At 39.9% G+C, this 12,239-nt stretch overlaps 1 long non-coding RNA gene across 1 annotated transcript; it reads left to right on the top strand.

The window, feature by feature from the left end:
- Window positions 1-1,009: 1,009 nt before the first annotated feature.
- Window positions 1,010-9,465, top strand: LOC138851585 (uncharacterized). The gene is made up of 3 exons (XR_011391288.1): window positions 1,010-1,376; window positions 2,259-2,323; window positions 8,572-9,465. It is a non-coding gene; the product is annotated as an uncharacterized lncRNA (long non-coding RNA).
- The last annotated feature ends 2,774 nt before the right edge of the window (window positions 9,466-12,239 follow it).

Here is a 12,239-nt window from a genome sequence, read left to right as displayed (position 1 = left end):
GATGATAAGTGTTCTCTAAGCCCATTGTAATTTGCTAAGCGAAAATCTGGGACCGTTATTGAGTTGTCCCTACTATCATACTTCCATCCAATGCTAATGGTAATTGATTTGTGGTCGCTAGCCCCAAGTTCCTCTGCAATTTCTAAATTATTAACAAGGGTTTCGTTGTTTGCCAGAACCAAATCAAGAAGGTTATTTCCCTTTGTAGGTTGTGTCACAAACTGTTTTAGAAAACAATCCTGAACTACCTCTAAGAAGTCGTTAGATTCCAAATTCCCAGTCAAGGAATTCCAATCAATGTGACTGAAGTTAAAGTCCACGTTTGGGGGATGGTATATCACGCCTAAAATCAATTTTTCATGCCCTTCTGAAAATTCTACCCAGACAGACTCAGTATTTGTTATTTAAAATTTTATACTCATTTCTATGCAACAATTCAAGCGATCTCGGACATATAGTGCCACTCCACCCTTCTCTCTGATACCTCTCTCTACTTGGAACAATTTGAAACCCTGAATGAGACAGCATTTTCCTTACAGTGTTTGTCCAGCCAACAATTGACACCATTTGCCCTGGACAACCATTCATTTCCAACTCCTCTCCTCGACAAATTGCCACATATCACAGGGTTCCCACCCTTCTTCCTAATTATCTCTATTGCTGTCTTATACATGCTGATCAGGTCTTCACTCCTACCTCTGCCAACATCATTGCCTCCTGCACTGAGGCAGATAATAGATATAAAAGGTAGAGGAGTTTCTTGACTTTAATCAAACACTTACAGTAGGATAATAGCGTGACAGGTGTCAAATTATCTTTTCATGGTATCGGATTGACAGGTGTCAAGTTATTATCTTATGGTAATGGACTGACAGGTATTAAGTTATCCTCTCATGATAATGGGCCGTCATTTTACGATTAGGTTCTTTTATAAGATAACGGACTGACAGGTGTTTGCTCTCATTGTGCTTTATATTCGTTAAATTCTCTTGTTTTTCTTAATGCTAACTGTGTGACAGGTTGAAGTTATTAAGACATTTGGAAGCATTTCATACATGATCTAGGACATGACGTCACACCAGTAACCAAAGAAGCCGAGTCTCATGTTGAAGCATGAAATGAATGTTAGGAGAGACATGGTCCTAAAGTTCGCGATAGACCCCAGCAATACCACTGAAAATTTTAATTTCGTTTGTTGCTCTCTATCAAAGATTAAAATTTTTACTCATTTATTACAGTAAATTATCTTTAATAACGTGATTTAATGTTGGGTGAGTAATTTAACAAATTTTGTGTTGTACAGGTGTGTTGTGTTGAGCACGGCAGTCCCTGTGTTGCAGTTGCTGCCAACACTGGTAGAGGACCAGGAGCAACATGTAAGTCTTGTCTTCAATATACTGACCAGAGATACTGACTCTAAACCAGTTCATTTACCCTGCCATTGTAGTCAGTGGAAAGACAGCCGAGAACTGTGGAACCAGCTATAATTAGGACAATGTGTAAAGCTTCATGGAGAGCTACGTAGTGAAACATGACTCGAAATATGACATGATATATATATATATATATATATATATATATATATATATATATATATATATATATATATATATATATATATATATATATATATAAATATATATATATATATATATATATATATATATATATATATATATATATATATATATATATATATATATATATATATATATGTAAAGTGAAATATATGATACAGCTGTATACAGACTGAACTATAATACGATATATTTCTACAGTGATTCATGACATGATACAGCTCAACACAGTAAAACATGACTTAATAAAGGTCTGCACAGAGTGAAACATGACATGATGCCTCGCTTCGCAGAGAGGCAAATGACATGAGAAAGTTCTATTGAGTGAAACATAATACAGCTCTACAGAGTGAAATATGACATGATACAGCTCTACACAGAGTGAAACATAACATGATACAGTTCTACACAGAACGAAACATGATATAATAAAATTATATATAGAGAAAGAGATATGCCATGATAAAGCTCTATTAAGAGAAGCATCATATGATACAGCTTTCCACAGAGTGAAACATGACATGATTCAGATCTGCACAGAATTAAACTTGACATGATAGAGTTCTTCAAAAAAAATGTGACATGATAAATGTGACATGATAAATCTGCACAATAAAATATGACTTGATGAAGCTCTTCCCAGAGTGATATGTGTAATAATAATACTAAAACTTGTTACAGGTGTTACTAGTAAAGAGGTCAGCAGGTGTCAGTGGAAACCCCTGTCCCGGCTTCTCAGGCTTCAGGTGAGACTAAAATCATGCCTACTGATGGTCTCTTCATCCAAGAAACTAGAGCTACCCTTCCCTTGGAGCTTACTACCTTCCCTGTCCCCGGGATCTACATGATTCCTTTGGATTTAACGCTTCCCCGTCAATACAGTAACATGCAGCAGTTTGATTCGACCTTTAACTTAACAAATACATCTGAGTGTCCCGAGCGCACTCTGTGTATGAATACATACATTACTCTCTAGATACTTTTATCGAGATGACTTACAAATTGCATACAAATCACGGAACGGGCGGGGATTGAACCTATGGGAAGTGAGGCCTAAAACTCTCGGTCAGTGTGTCAGCCACTGGACTATGTGGCTACAATAAGATTCATCTAACTAGGTATATTTATACACAAATATGTGAGTTAGAATGGACTGTGACCACCTAGTTGGATGAATCTAATTGTAGTCAGCTGGCAGAGTGGCTTATGCACTTTCCTGGAATTCTACGATTCTTGTTTAGATTCTTGAAGCTTACGTTCTGGAGAGATCTATTTGAGAACAGTTATTTACGTTCTTTCTACTCAATTTTATTACTAATCAACCTTCTTACTACTCAACCTTCTGACTTCTCAACCTTCTGACTTCTCAACCTTCTGACTTCTCAACCTTCTGACTTCTCAACATTTTTAATACTTAACCTTCTTATTGCTGAACCTTCTTACTATTCAACCTTCTTACTGCTGAACCTTCTTACTACTCAACCTTCATACTGCTGAACCTTCTTACTACTGAACCTTCTTTCTGTTGAACCTTCTTACTACTCAACCTTCTTACTGCTGAACCTTCTTACTACTCAACCTTCTTTCTGCTGAACCTTCTTACTACTCAACCTTCTTACTACTCAACCTTCTTACTACTGAACCTTCTTTCTGCTGAACCTTCTTACTGCTGAACCTTCTTACTGCTGAACCTTTTTACTGCTGAACCTTCTTACTCTTCATACAAACATTCAAAATGTCAACAGTAAAGTTTTCCACATTGTTAACAGCACACTTTTTTTTGTCTTTTGTGTGGTTATGTACTGCTGGTCCCTTAACACCATTCATCTACTGTTTGTCCCCTAGCACCATTCATCAAGTGTTAGTCCCTTAGCGCCATTCATCAAGTGTTAGTCCCTTAGCTCCATTCATCAACTGTTTCTTTCCTAGCACCATTCATCTACTGTTTGTCCCCTAGCACCATTCATCAAGTGTTAGTCCCTTAGCGCCATTCATCAAGTGTTAGTCCCTTAGCGCCATTCATCAACTGTTTCTTTCCTAGCACCATTCATCAAGTGTTAGTCCCTTAGCGCCATTCATCAACTGTTTCTTTCCTAGCACCATTCATCTACTGTTTGTCCCCTAGCACCATTCATCAAGTGTTAGTCCCTTAGCGCCATTCATCAACTGTTTCTTTCCTAGCACCATTCATCTACTGTTTGTCCCCTAGCACCATTCATCAAGTGTTAGTCCCTTAGCGCCATTCATCAACTGTTTCTTTCCTAGCACCATTCATCTACTGTTTGTCCCCTAGCACCATTCATCAAGTGTTAGTCCCTTAGCGCCATTCATCAACTGTTTCTTTCCTAGCACCATTCATCAAGTGTTAGTCCCTTAGCGCCATTCATCAACTGTTTCTTTCCTAGCACCATTCATCTACTGTTTGCCCCCTAGCACCATTCATTTGTTGTTTGCCGCCATTGCACCAAACATTCATTGTCACTTGTTACCATTCATTCATTTTAAGTATTTTAGTAACATTCATCAATCTGTCCACACATCTACTGTATATACACCATGTGCAGATTAGGGACCATTTCTTCTAGGATTTTCCAAGTGTTGATTATGATATATCTCTTTCGTCTGCTGTCCAGCGAGTACAAGTCAAGCGCTTCCATGCGTTCCCAGTAGTTAAGGTGTCTGACGGAATTCTTATGTGCAGTAAAGGTTCTCTGTACATTCTCTAGATCTGCAATTTCACCTGCTTTGAATGGAGATGTTAATGTACAACAGTATTTCAGCCAACAGAGAACAAGTGATTGAAAAAGAATCATCAGTAGCATGGCATCTCTTGTTTTGAACGTTCTCATTATCCATCCTATCATTTTCTTCGCAGGTGTGATATTAGCACTCTTGTGATCTTTGAGAATGAGATCCTCGGACAATACCACTGCCATGTCTTTCACATTACATTTTTGCTCTACTGAATGATTAGAGTTTATAGTATACTCAGTTCTAATTATTATCTCCTCCAGTTTTCAATAAGGGAGTAGTTGGAATTTGTCTTCATGAACATCATATTGTTTTCAGTTGTCTATTGGAAAACTTGGTTTATATCTTCTTGGAGGTTAACCGCGTCCTCAGTGGATGACAGTCTCATGCAGATTCTCTTAGGTGCAATGCAGTGCATTAAAGATCCACGTGCAACCGATGGATTTAAAACCTAATATAACAAGTTTTTTTTTTTTTTGCTTTATTGAAACCAGTTCATGAAAATAAATAAAAAACTAGGCAGTAATTAATTTGTAAAGTTCGTGTAAACAATACTCTTGGAATTGTTTCTAAACTATTACCCAAATATTATTACTATTATTATTACTTATATTTATTATTAGCATTAATATTTTTTATTATTTTTTTTTATTTTATTATCACACCGGCCGATTCCCACCAAGGCAGGGTGGCCCGAAAAAGAAAAACTTTCACCATCATTCACTCCATCACTGTCTTGCCAGACGGGTGCTTTACACTACAGTTTTTAAACTGCAACATTAACACCCCTCCTTCAGAGTGCAGGCACTGTACTTCCCATCTCCAGGACTCAAGTCCGGCCTGCCGGTTTCCCTGAATCCCTTCATAAATGTTACTTTGCTCACACTCCAACAGCACGTCAAGTATTAAAAACCATTTGTCTCCATTCACTCCTATCAAACACGCTCACGCATGCCTGCTGGAAGTCCAAGCCCCTCGCACACAAAACCTCCTTTACCCCCTCCCTCCAACCCTTCCTAGGCCGACCCCTACCCCGCCTTCCTTCCACTACAGACTGATACACTCTTGAAGTCATTCTGTTTCGCTCCATTCTCTCTACATGTCCGAACCACCTCAACAACCCTTCCTCAGCCCTCTGGACAACAGTTTTGGTAATCCCGCACCTCCTCCTAACTTCCAAACTACGAATTCTCTGCATTATATTCACACCACACATTGCCCTCAGACACGACATCTCCACTGCCTCCAGCCTTCTCCTCGCTGCAACATTCATCACCCACGCTTCACACCCATATAAGAGCGTTGGTAAAACTATACTCTCATACATTCCCCTCTTTGCCTCCAAGGACAAAGTTCTTTGTCTCCACAGACTCCTAAGTGCACCACCCACTCTTTTTCCCTCATCAATTCTATGATTCACCTCATCTTTCATAGACCCATCCGCTGACACGTCCACTCCCAAATATCTGAATACGTTCACCTCCTCCATACTCTCTCCCTCCAATCTGATATTCAATCTTTCATCACCTAATCTTTTTGTTATCCTCATAACCTTACTCTTTCCTGTATTCACCTTTAATTTTCTTCTTTTGCACACCCTACCAAATTCATCCACCAATCTCTGCAACTTCTCTTCAGAATCTCCCAAGAGCACAGTGTCATCAGCAAAGAGCAGCTGTGACAACTCCCACTTTGTGTGTGATTCTTTATCTTTTAACTCCACGCCTCTTGCCAAGACCCTCGCATTTACTTCTCTTACAACCCCATCTATAAATATATTAAACAACCACGGTGACATCACACATCCTTGTCTAAGGCCTACTTTTACTGGGAAAAAATTTCCCTCTTTCCTACATACTCTAACTTGAGCCTCACTATCCTCGTAAAAACTCTTCACTGCTTTCAGTAACCTACCTCCTACACCATACACTTGCAACATCTGCCACATTGCCCCCCTATCCACCCTGTCATACGCCTTTTCCAAATCCATAAATGCCACAAAGACCTCTTTAGCCTTATCTAAATACTGTTCACTTATATGTTTCACTGTAAACACCTGGTCCACACACCCCCTACCTTTCCTAAAGCCTCCTTGTTCATCTGCTATCCTATTCTCCGTCTTACTCTTAATTCTTTCAATTATAACTCTACCATACACTTTACCAGGTACACTCAACAGACTTATCCCCCTATAATTTTTGCACTCTCTTTTATCCCCTTTGCCTTTATACAAAGGAACTATGCATGCTCTCTGCCAATCCCTAGGTACCTTACCCTCTTCCATACATTTATTAAATAATTGCACCAACCACTCCAAAACTATATCCCCACCTGCTTTTAACATTTCTATCTTTATCCCATCAATCCCGGCTGCCTTACCCCCTTTCATTTTACCTACTGCCTCGCGAACTTCCCCCACACTCACAACTGGCTCTTCCTCACTCCTACAAGATGTTATTCCTCCTTGCCCTATACACGAAATCACAGCTTCCCTATCTTCATCAACATTTAACAATTCCTCAAAATATTCCTTCCATCTTCCCAATACCTCTAACTCTCCATTTAATAACTCTCCTCTCCTATTTTTAACTGACAAATCCATTTGTTCTCTAGGCTTTCTTAACTTGTTAATCTCACTCCAAATTTTTTTCTTATTTTCAACAAAATTTGTTGATAACATCTCACCCACTCTCTCATTTGCTCTCTTTTTACATTGCTTCACCACTCTCTTAACTTCTCTCTTTTTCTCCATATACTCTTCCCTCCTTGCATCACTTCTACTTTGTAAAAACTTCTCATATGCTAACTTTTTCTCCCTTACTACTCTCTTTACATCATCATTCCACCAATCGCTCCTCTTCCCTCCTGCACCCACTTTCCTGTAACCACAAACTTCTGCTGAACACTCTAACACTACATTTTTAAACCTACCCCATACCTCTTCGACCCCATTGCCTATGCTCTCATTAGCCCATCTATCCTCCAATAGCTGTTTATATCTTACCCTAACTGCCTCCTCTTTTAGTTTATAAACCTTCACCTCTCTCTTCCCTGATGCTTCTATTCTCCTTGTATCCCATCTACCTTTTACTCTCAGTGTAGCTACAACTAGAAAGTGATCTGATATATCTGTGGCCCCTCTATAAACATGTACATCCTGAAGTCTACTCAACAGTCTTTTATCTACCAATACATAATCCAACAAACTACTGTCATTTCGCCCTACATCATATCGTGTATACTTATTTATCCTCTTTTTCTTAAAATATGTATTACCTATAACTAAACCCCTTTCTATACAAAGTTCAATCAAAGGGCTCCCATTATCATTTACACCTGGCACCCCAAACTTACCTACCACACCCTCTCTAAAAGTTTCTCCTACTTTAGCATTCAAGTCCCCTACCACAATTACTCTCTCACTTGGTTCAAAGGCTCCTATACATTCACTTAACATCTCCCAAAATCTCTCTCTCTCCTCTGCATTCCTCTCTTCTCCAGGTGCATACACGCTTATTATGACCCACTTCTCGCATCCAACCTTTACTTTAATCCACATAATTCTTGAATTTACACATTCATATTCTCTTTTCTCCTTCCATAACTGATCATTTAACATTACTGCTACCCCTTCCTTTGCTCTAACTCTCTCAGATACTCCAGATTTAATCCCATTTATTTCCCCCCACTGAAACTCTCCTACCCCCTTCAGCTTTGTTTCGCTTAGGGCCAGGACATCCAACTTCTTTTCATTCATAACATCAGCAATCATCTGTTTCTTGTCATCCGCACTACATCCACGCACATTTAAGCAACCCAGTTTTATAAAGTTTTTCTTCTTCTCTTTTTTAGTAATTGTATACAGGAGAAGGGGTTAATATTTATATTATTATTATATTCCTTCATTCTTCTTCTTCTTCTTCTTCTTCTTCTTCTTCTTATTATTATTATTATTATTATTATTATTATTATTATTATTATTATTACCTGTATGTTTAGCCACAACCCATTAGCTCATGTGTTCTTTTGATCATTGTGTAGATCATTCACACTAAACAATTCTCAGTATTTCTATTCTTTACTCATTAATTCATCACCCACTGAATCCAAACACTCTTAACTAATGCCTAGGTTCCAAGTTGGCGTAGGTTCACTCATTCATTCGTTCTTTATTCTTAAACTTTTTACCTCCTCAGTCACCCAATACCTACTATTAACCTCCATTACCCATTATTTTCAACAGGTGTCCTCACCAGAACGTGCCAGCGCTGTGCCGAGGATTCGACATTGGTTGTCATGACACAGATTTTATCAAAGTTCGTATTTGAACATATCAGAGGAAGACATCCATTAAGATAAACACACTTAATGGTTTGAAAAAGTACATGACAACATAAGAAGAAAGTGACAGATGTGAGGAAGGTGGCACACGTGAAGAAGGTGATACATGTGAGGAAGGTGACAGACCAACGGAAACTTAGCCCTTCATCTGTTGTATTTATACATCTCTACTTTACTTGGTTATCATGACTGCATTGATTATAAAAACTTTACTGTGGAATATGTGTTGTGGGTGTTGGTCTTATAAACAATTCCCCGGCCGGGATTGAACCCGCGGTCAGAGAGTCTCAAAACTCCAGACCGTCGCGTTAGCCACTAGACCTATGGGACCCCGCTCGTCACAGGCGCCCACTGTGATACCTCACCACGTACCATGACTCGCTGTTGCCTCCCTGTTAGGTATTCACTGATTCATTGTAGTGCCCTTCCTATTATACGTGCCTGATCCTCCAGCTTCTGCACTAATCTCTTGTGAGGAACTGTGTCGAAGGACTTCCTGCACTCCAGGAAAATGCAATCAACCCTCCCCTCTCTCTCGTGTCTTACTTCTGTGTGTGTATGTGTGTGTGTGTGTATGTGGTTTTGTGTGTGTGTGTGTGTGTATGTGTGTGTGTGTGTGTGTGTGTGTGTGTGTGTGTGTGTGTGTGTGTGTGTGTGTGTTTGTGTTTGTGTTTGTGTGTGTTTGTGTGTGTGTGTGTGTGTGTGTGTGTGTGTGTGTGTGTGTGTGTGCTCTGGACTCAGAGTTCCTAGTCACAAAAGTACCATGTTATCAGTTATTTTTTAAGTTTTTAATAAACTGGACAAAGTTGTGCTGCTTTATGGTGGAAACGTTGATGTTACAGCCCCCTAAACAGTTCATAGTACTCCCATGTGGCGATGTTGCCACGAATACTCGCCGGGCACTTGGTATGAGTAACATCAACGTTTCCACCATAAACACATCCTCTATCAAAGACCTCACTACTAAACGCAGCCCCACACCTCTAACTTCTACAGCAGGCGTCTACACTATCCCCTGTGGGTTGTGTCCCAAGAAATATGTAGGCGAGACAGGCAGAGATCTTGCAGTCCGCCTGAATGAGCATCGAAATGCCTCTAACAGAGACGATGTAAGGTACGCCTGTGTCCTCCACAGAGACTCCACGGGGCATTTGATGAACTGGAACGAGGCACAACTCGTTCTCACCGAACCAGACCTCAGACGCCGACGGTGCCTAGAAGCCTCACTAATCACCGTCACCGACACTATAGAACGCAACACTGGAAACTACAAAATTTCAAAAACATTGGCATACATGATACTTAAGCAGCACCAACCCAACAACACAGGAGTCACGTGATTTCATCGTCTACCCTCGCCTCGCACGGGCCAGTAGGCCTTCTACAGTGTTCCTCCATTCTTATGTTCTGATGACATTCCTCAGGTCACGTGCGTCACATCTCACTCTCCGCCTATATATATAATGTCTTTCTACCTCTGTATGTTAGAAGTGATCAAGGTTCCAGGACCGAAACGTTTTCTAATAAATATGTTATAGTGTTTGCTTACGTGTCTTTCTAAACCAACGTCTTATAGTACCGTCATCTTGGTTTACGACACTGCAGTGCTCACCTACCCAGGAATTTTCATGTGAATTCCTTCTGTGTGGGTCAATGTTAGTAAGAAGACCGAGTTGCGCAAGTGTATTACTCTGAAATATTTTTTAAATAAATTTTACTGGCTTAAAAGCTGTTATCCTACTTCAGCTCGTTTCAAAGCCCAGCTCTATCTATGGTAAACTAACATCCCCTGGGATGTCACACATAATGGTGAACTAACACACAGGTACCTACTTACTGTTAAGTGAATAGTGGTAGCAGACATACTGCTAGGTGTGCAAGGGCATCAGGAGTAAGGAAACATACACAGTTTCCACCATGGACAATCAGTATATGAAGTGAGTGCGCTACCAACCTAGCCATGGAATAATTAACCATGGAATAATTAATTGGTTCCTGTTTTGTAGATTAATACTTGCCAGGTGTAAGCCTAAAATGAAACCCCTCTTATCTGAGGAACAGTGTTCGAAGTCATAATTAATGCGGTTGCTCTCTTCCGTGTTGTTCTCTTCAACTATACCTTTGGCAGTCCATAAGATGTTATATAGTGGTCATTAACACAGTCTTTAGGCTACTGAAGTATTCTTTCTAACAGCCCTTACAAGAGATGGTATAATACATGATTTGTTAATTAATTTTGCAAGTGCTTAAAAAGTTGTGAGGAAACACTAGGATAAATTGTAAAGTAAAAGGACGCAAGTGCAACTAATGTGAAGTTTTATTGTGGCAACGTTTCGCTCTCCAGGAGCTTTATCAAGCTTGATAAATTGAAGATTGAGACACTTATGCAGCATATGGGAATCTTTATTCAGGAAACGTTTCGCCACACAGTGGCTTCATCAGTCCAATACAAAGAGGAAGGCGTAAGGAGAGGAGGAGAATGAGGTAATCAGTCCCTCAACCTCATTCTCCTCCTCTCCTTACGCCTTCCTCTTTGTATTGGACTGATGAAGCCACTGTGTGGCGAAACGTTTCCTGAATAAAGATTCCCATATGCTGCATAAGTGTCTCAATCTTCAACTTGTCGATTTTCCAAACCATTCATCACAACTGTCAGACACTGCAACATCATGGGATCTTGTTACAAAGAATTCTTCAACACTTGTTCAACCTTTGGACGAAGACCTACTTCGACTAGTGGATGGTACCACTATGACCCCGCCTCCGCCTGCTTCACCTCACCTCACTACAGTATATAAGCCACGTCTACGGCCCTATGCTGTACATTCTACAAGATTGATGGACTGAACACATCGACTCCAGGATGAGGGACTGATTACCTCATTCTCCTCCTCTCCTTACGCCTTCCTCTTTGTATTGGACTGATGAAGCCACTGTGTGGCGAAACGTTTCCTGAATAAAGATTCCCATGTGCTGCATAAGTGTCTCAATCTTCAACTTGTCGGTTTTTCAAACCATTCATCACAAGCTTGATAAAGCTCCTGGAGAGCGAAACGTTGCCACAATAAAATGTCACATTAGCTGCACTTGTGTCCTTTTACTTTACATATTGTCGGTAATTCTACCAACTTTATTACAATCTGTAGGATAAATTGGTTAGAAAACGTTACTAATAACTGTATCCTACTGTATATACACCTGCAGAATGTTGTTCTGTCAAGAAAAGTTCCTTGCTGCCTCTAAGACGCTTTTGTTTCAAGGAACTGGTATTAGCTTTCCCTTCTTCGCATCAATTCTTATCGCTCGGCTTCTAGATGTTCCATGTATTGGTTTGCCAGTACAGCACTCACTGGAGAACCCATGAGCAGTCCAAAAGTCTGTTGAAAAAGATAATTTTCAAAGAGAAACACAATTTAGCAAGATACTCAGAAGTAACACGGACAGACGCACCGCCGAAATTATCCGCAGTAGAGTCATAACATGTAATGTTAAACAGAAAATCAGGTTCACTAGGGAATTGCAAATTTTCTGCGAGAACAGTCATTGGAAAAATCTTGGAAGACCGAAAAT

This window comes from Cherax quadricarinatus, unplaced genomic scaffold, assembly GCF_038502225.1.
Source record: "Cherax quadricarinatus isolate ZL_2023a unplaced genomic scaffold, ASM3850222v1 Contig1095, whole genome shotgun sequence".
NCBI lineage: Eukaryota > Metazoa > Arthropoda > Malacostraca > Decapoda > Parastacidae > Cherax > Cherax quadricarinatus.
This window is presented reverse-complemented; position numbering and strand designations above follow the sequence as displayed.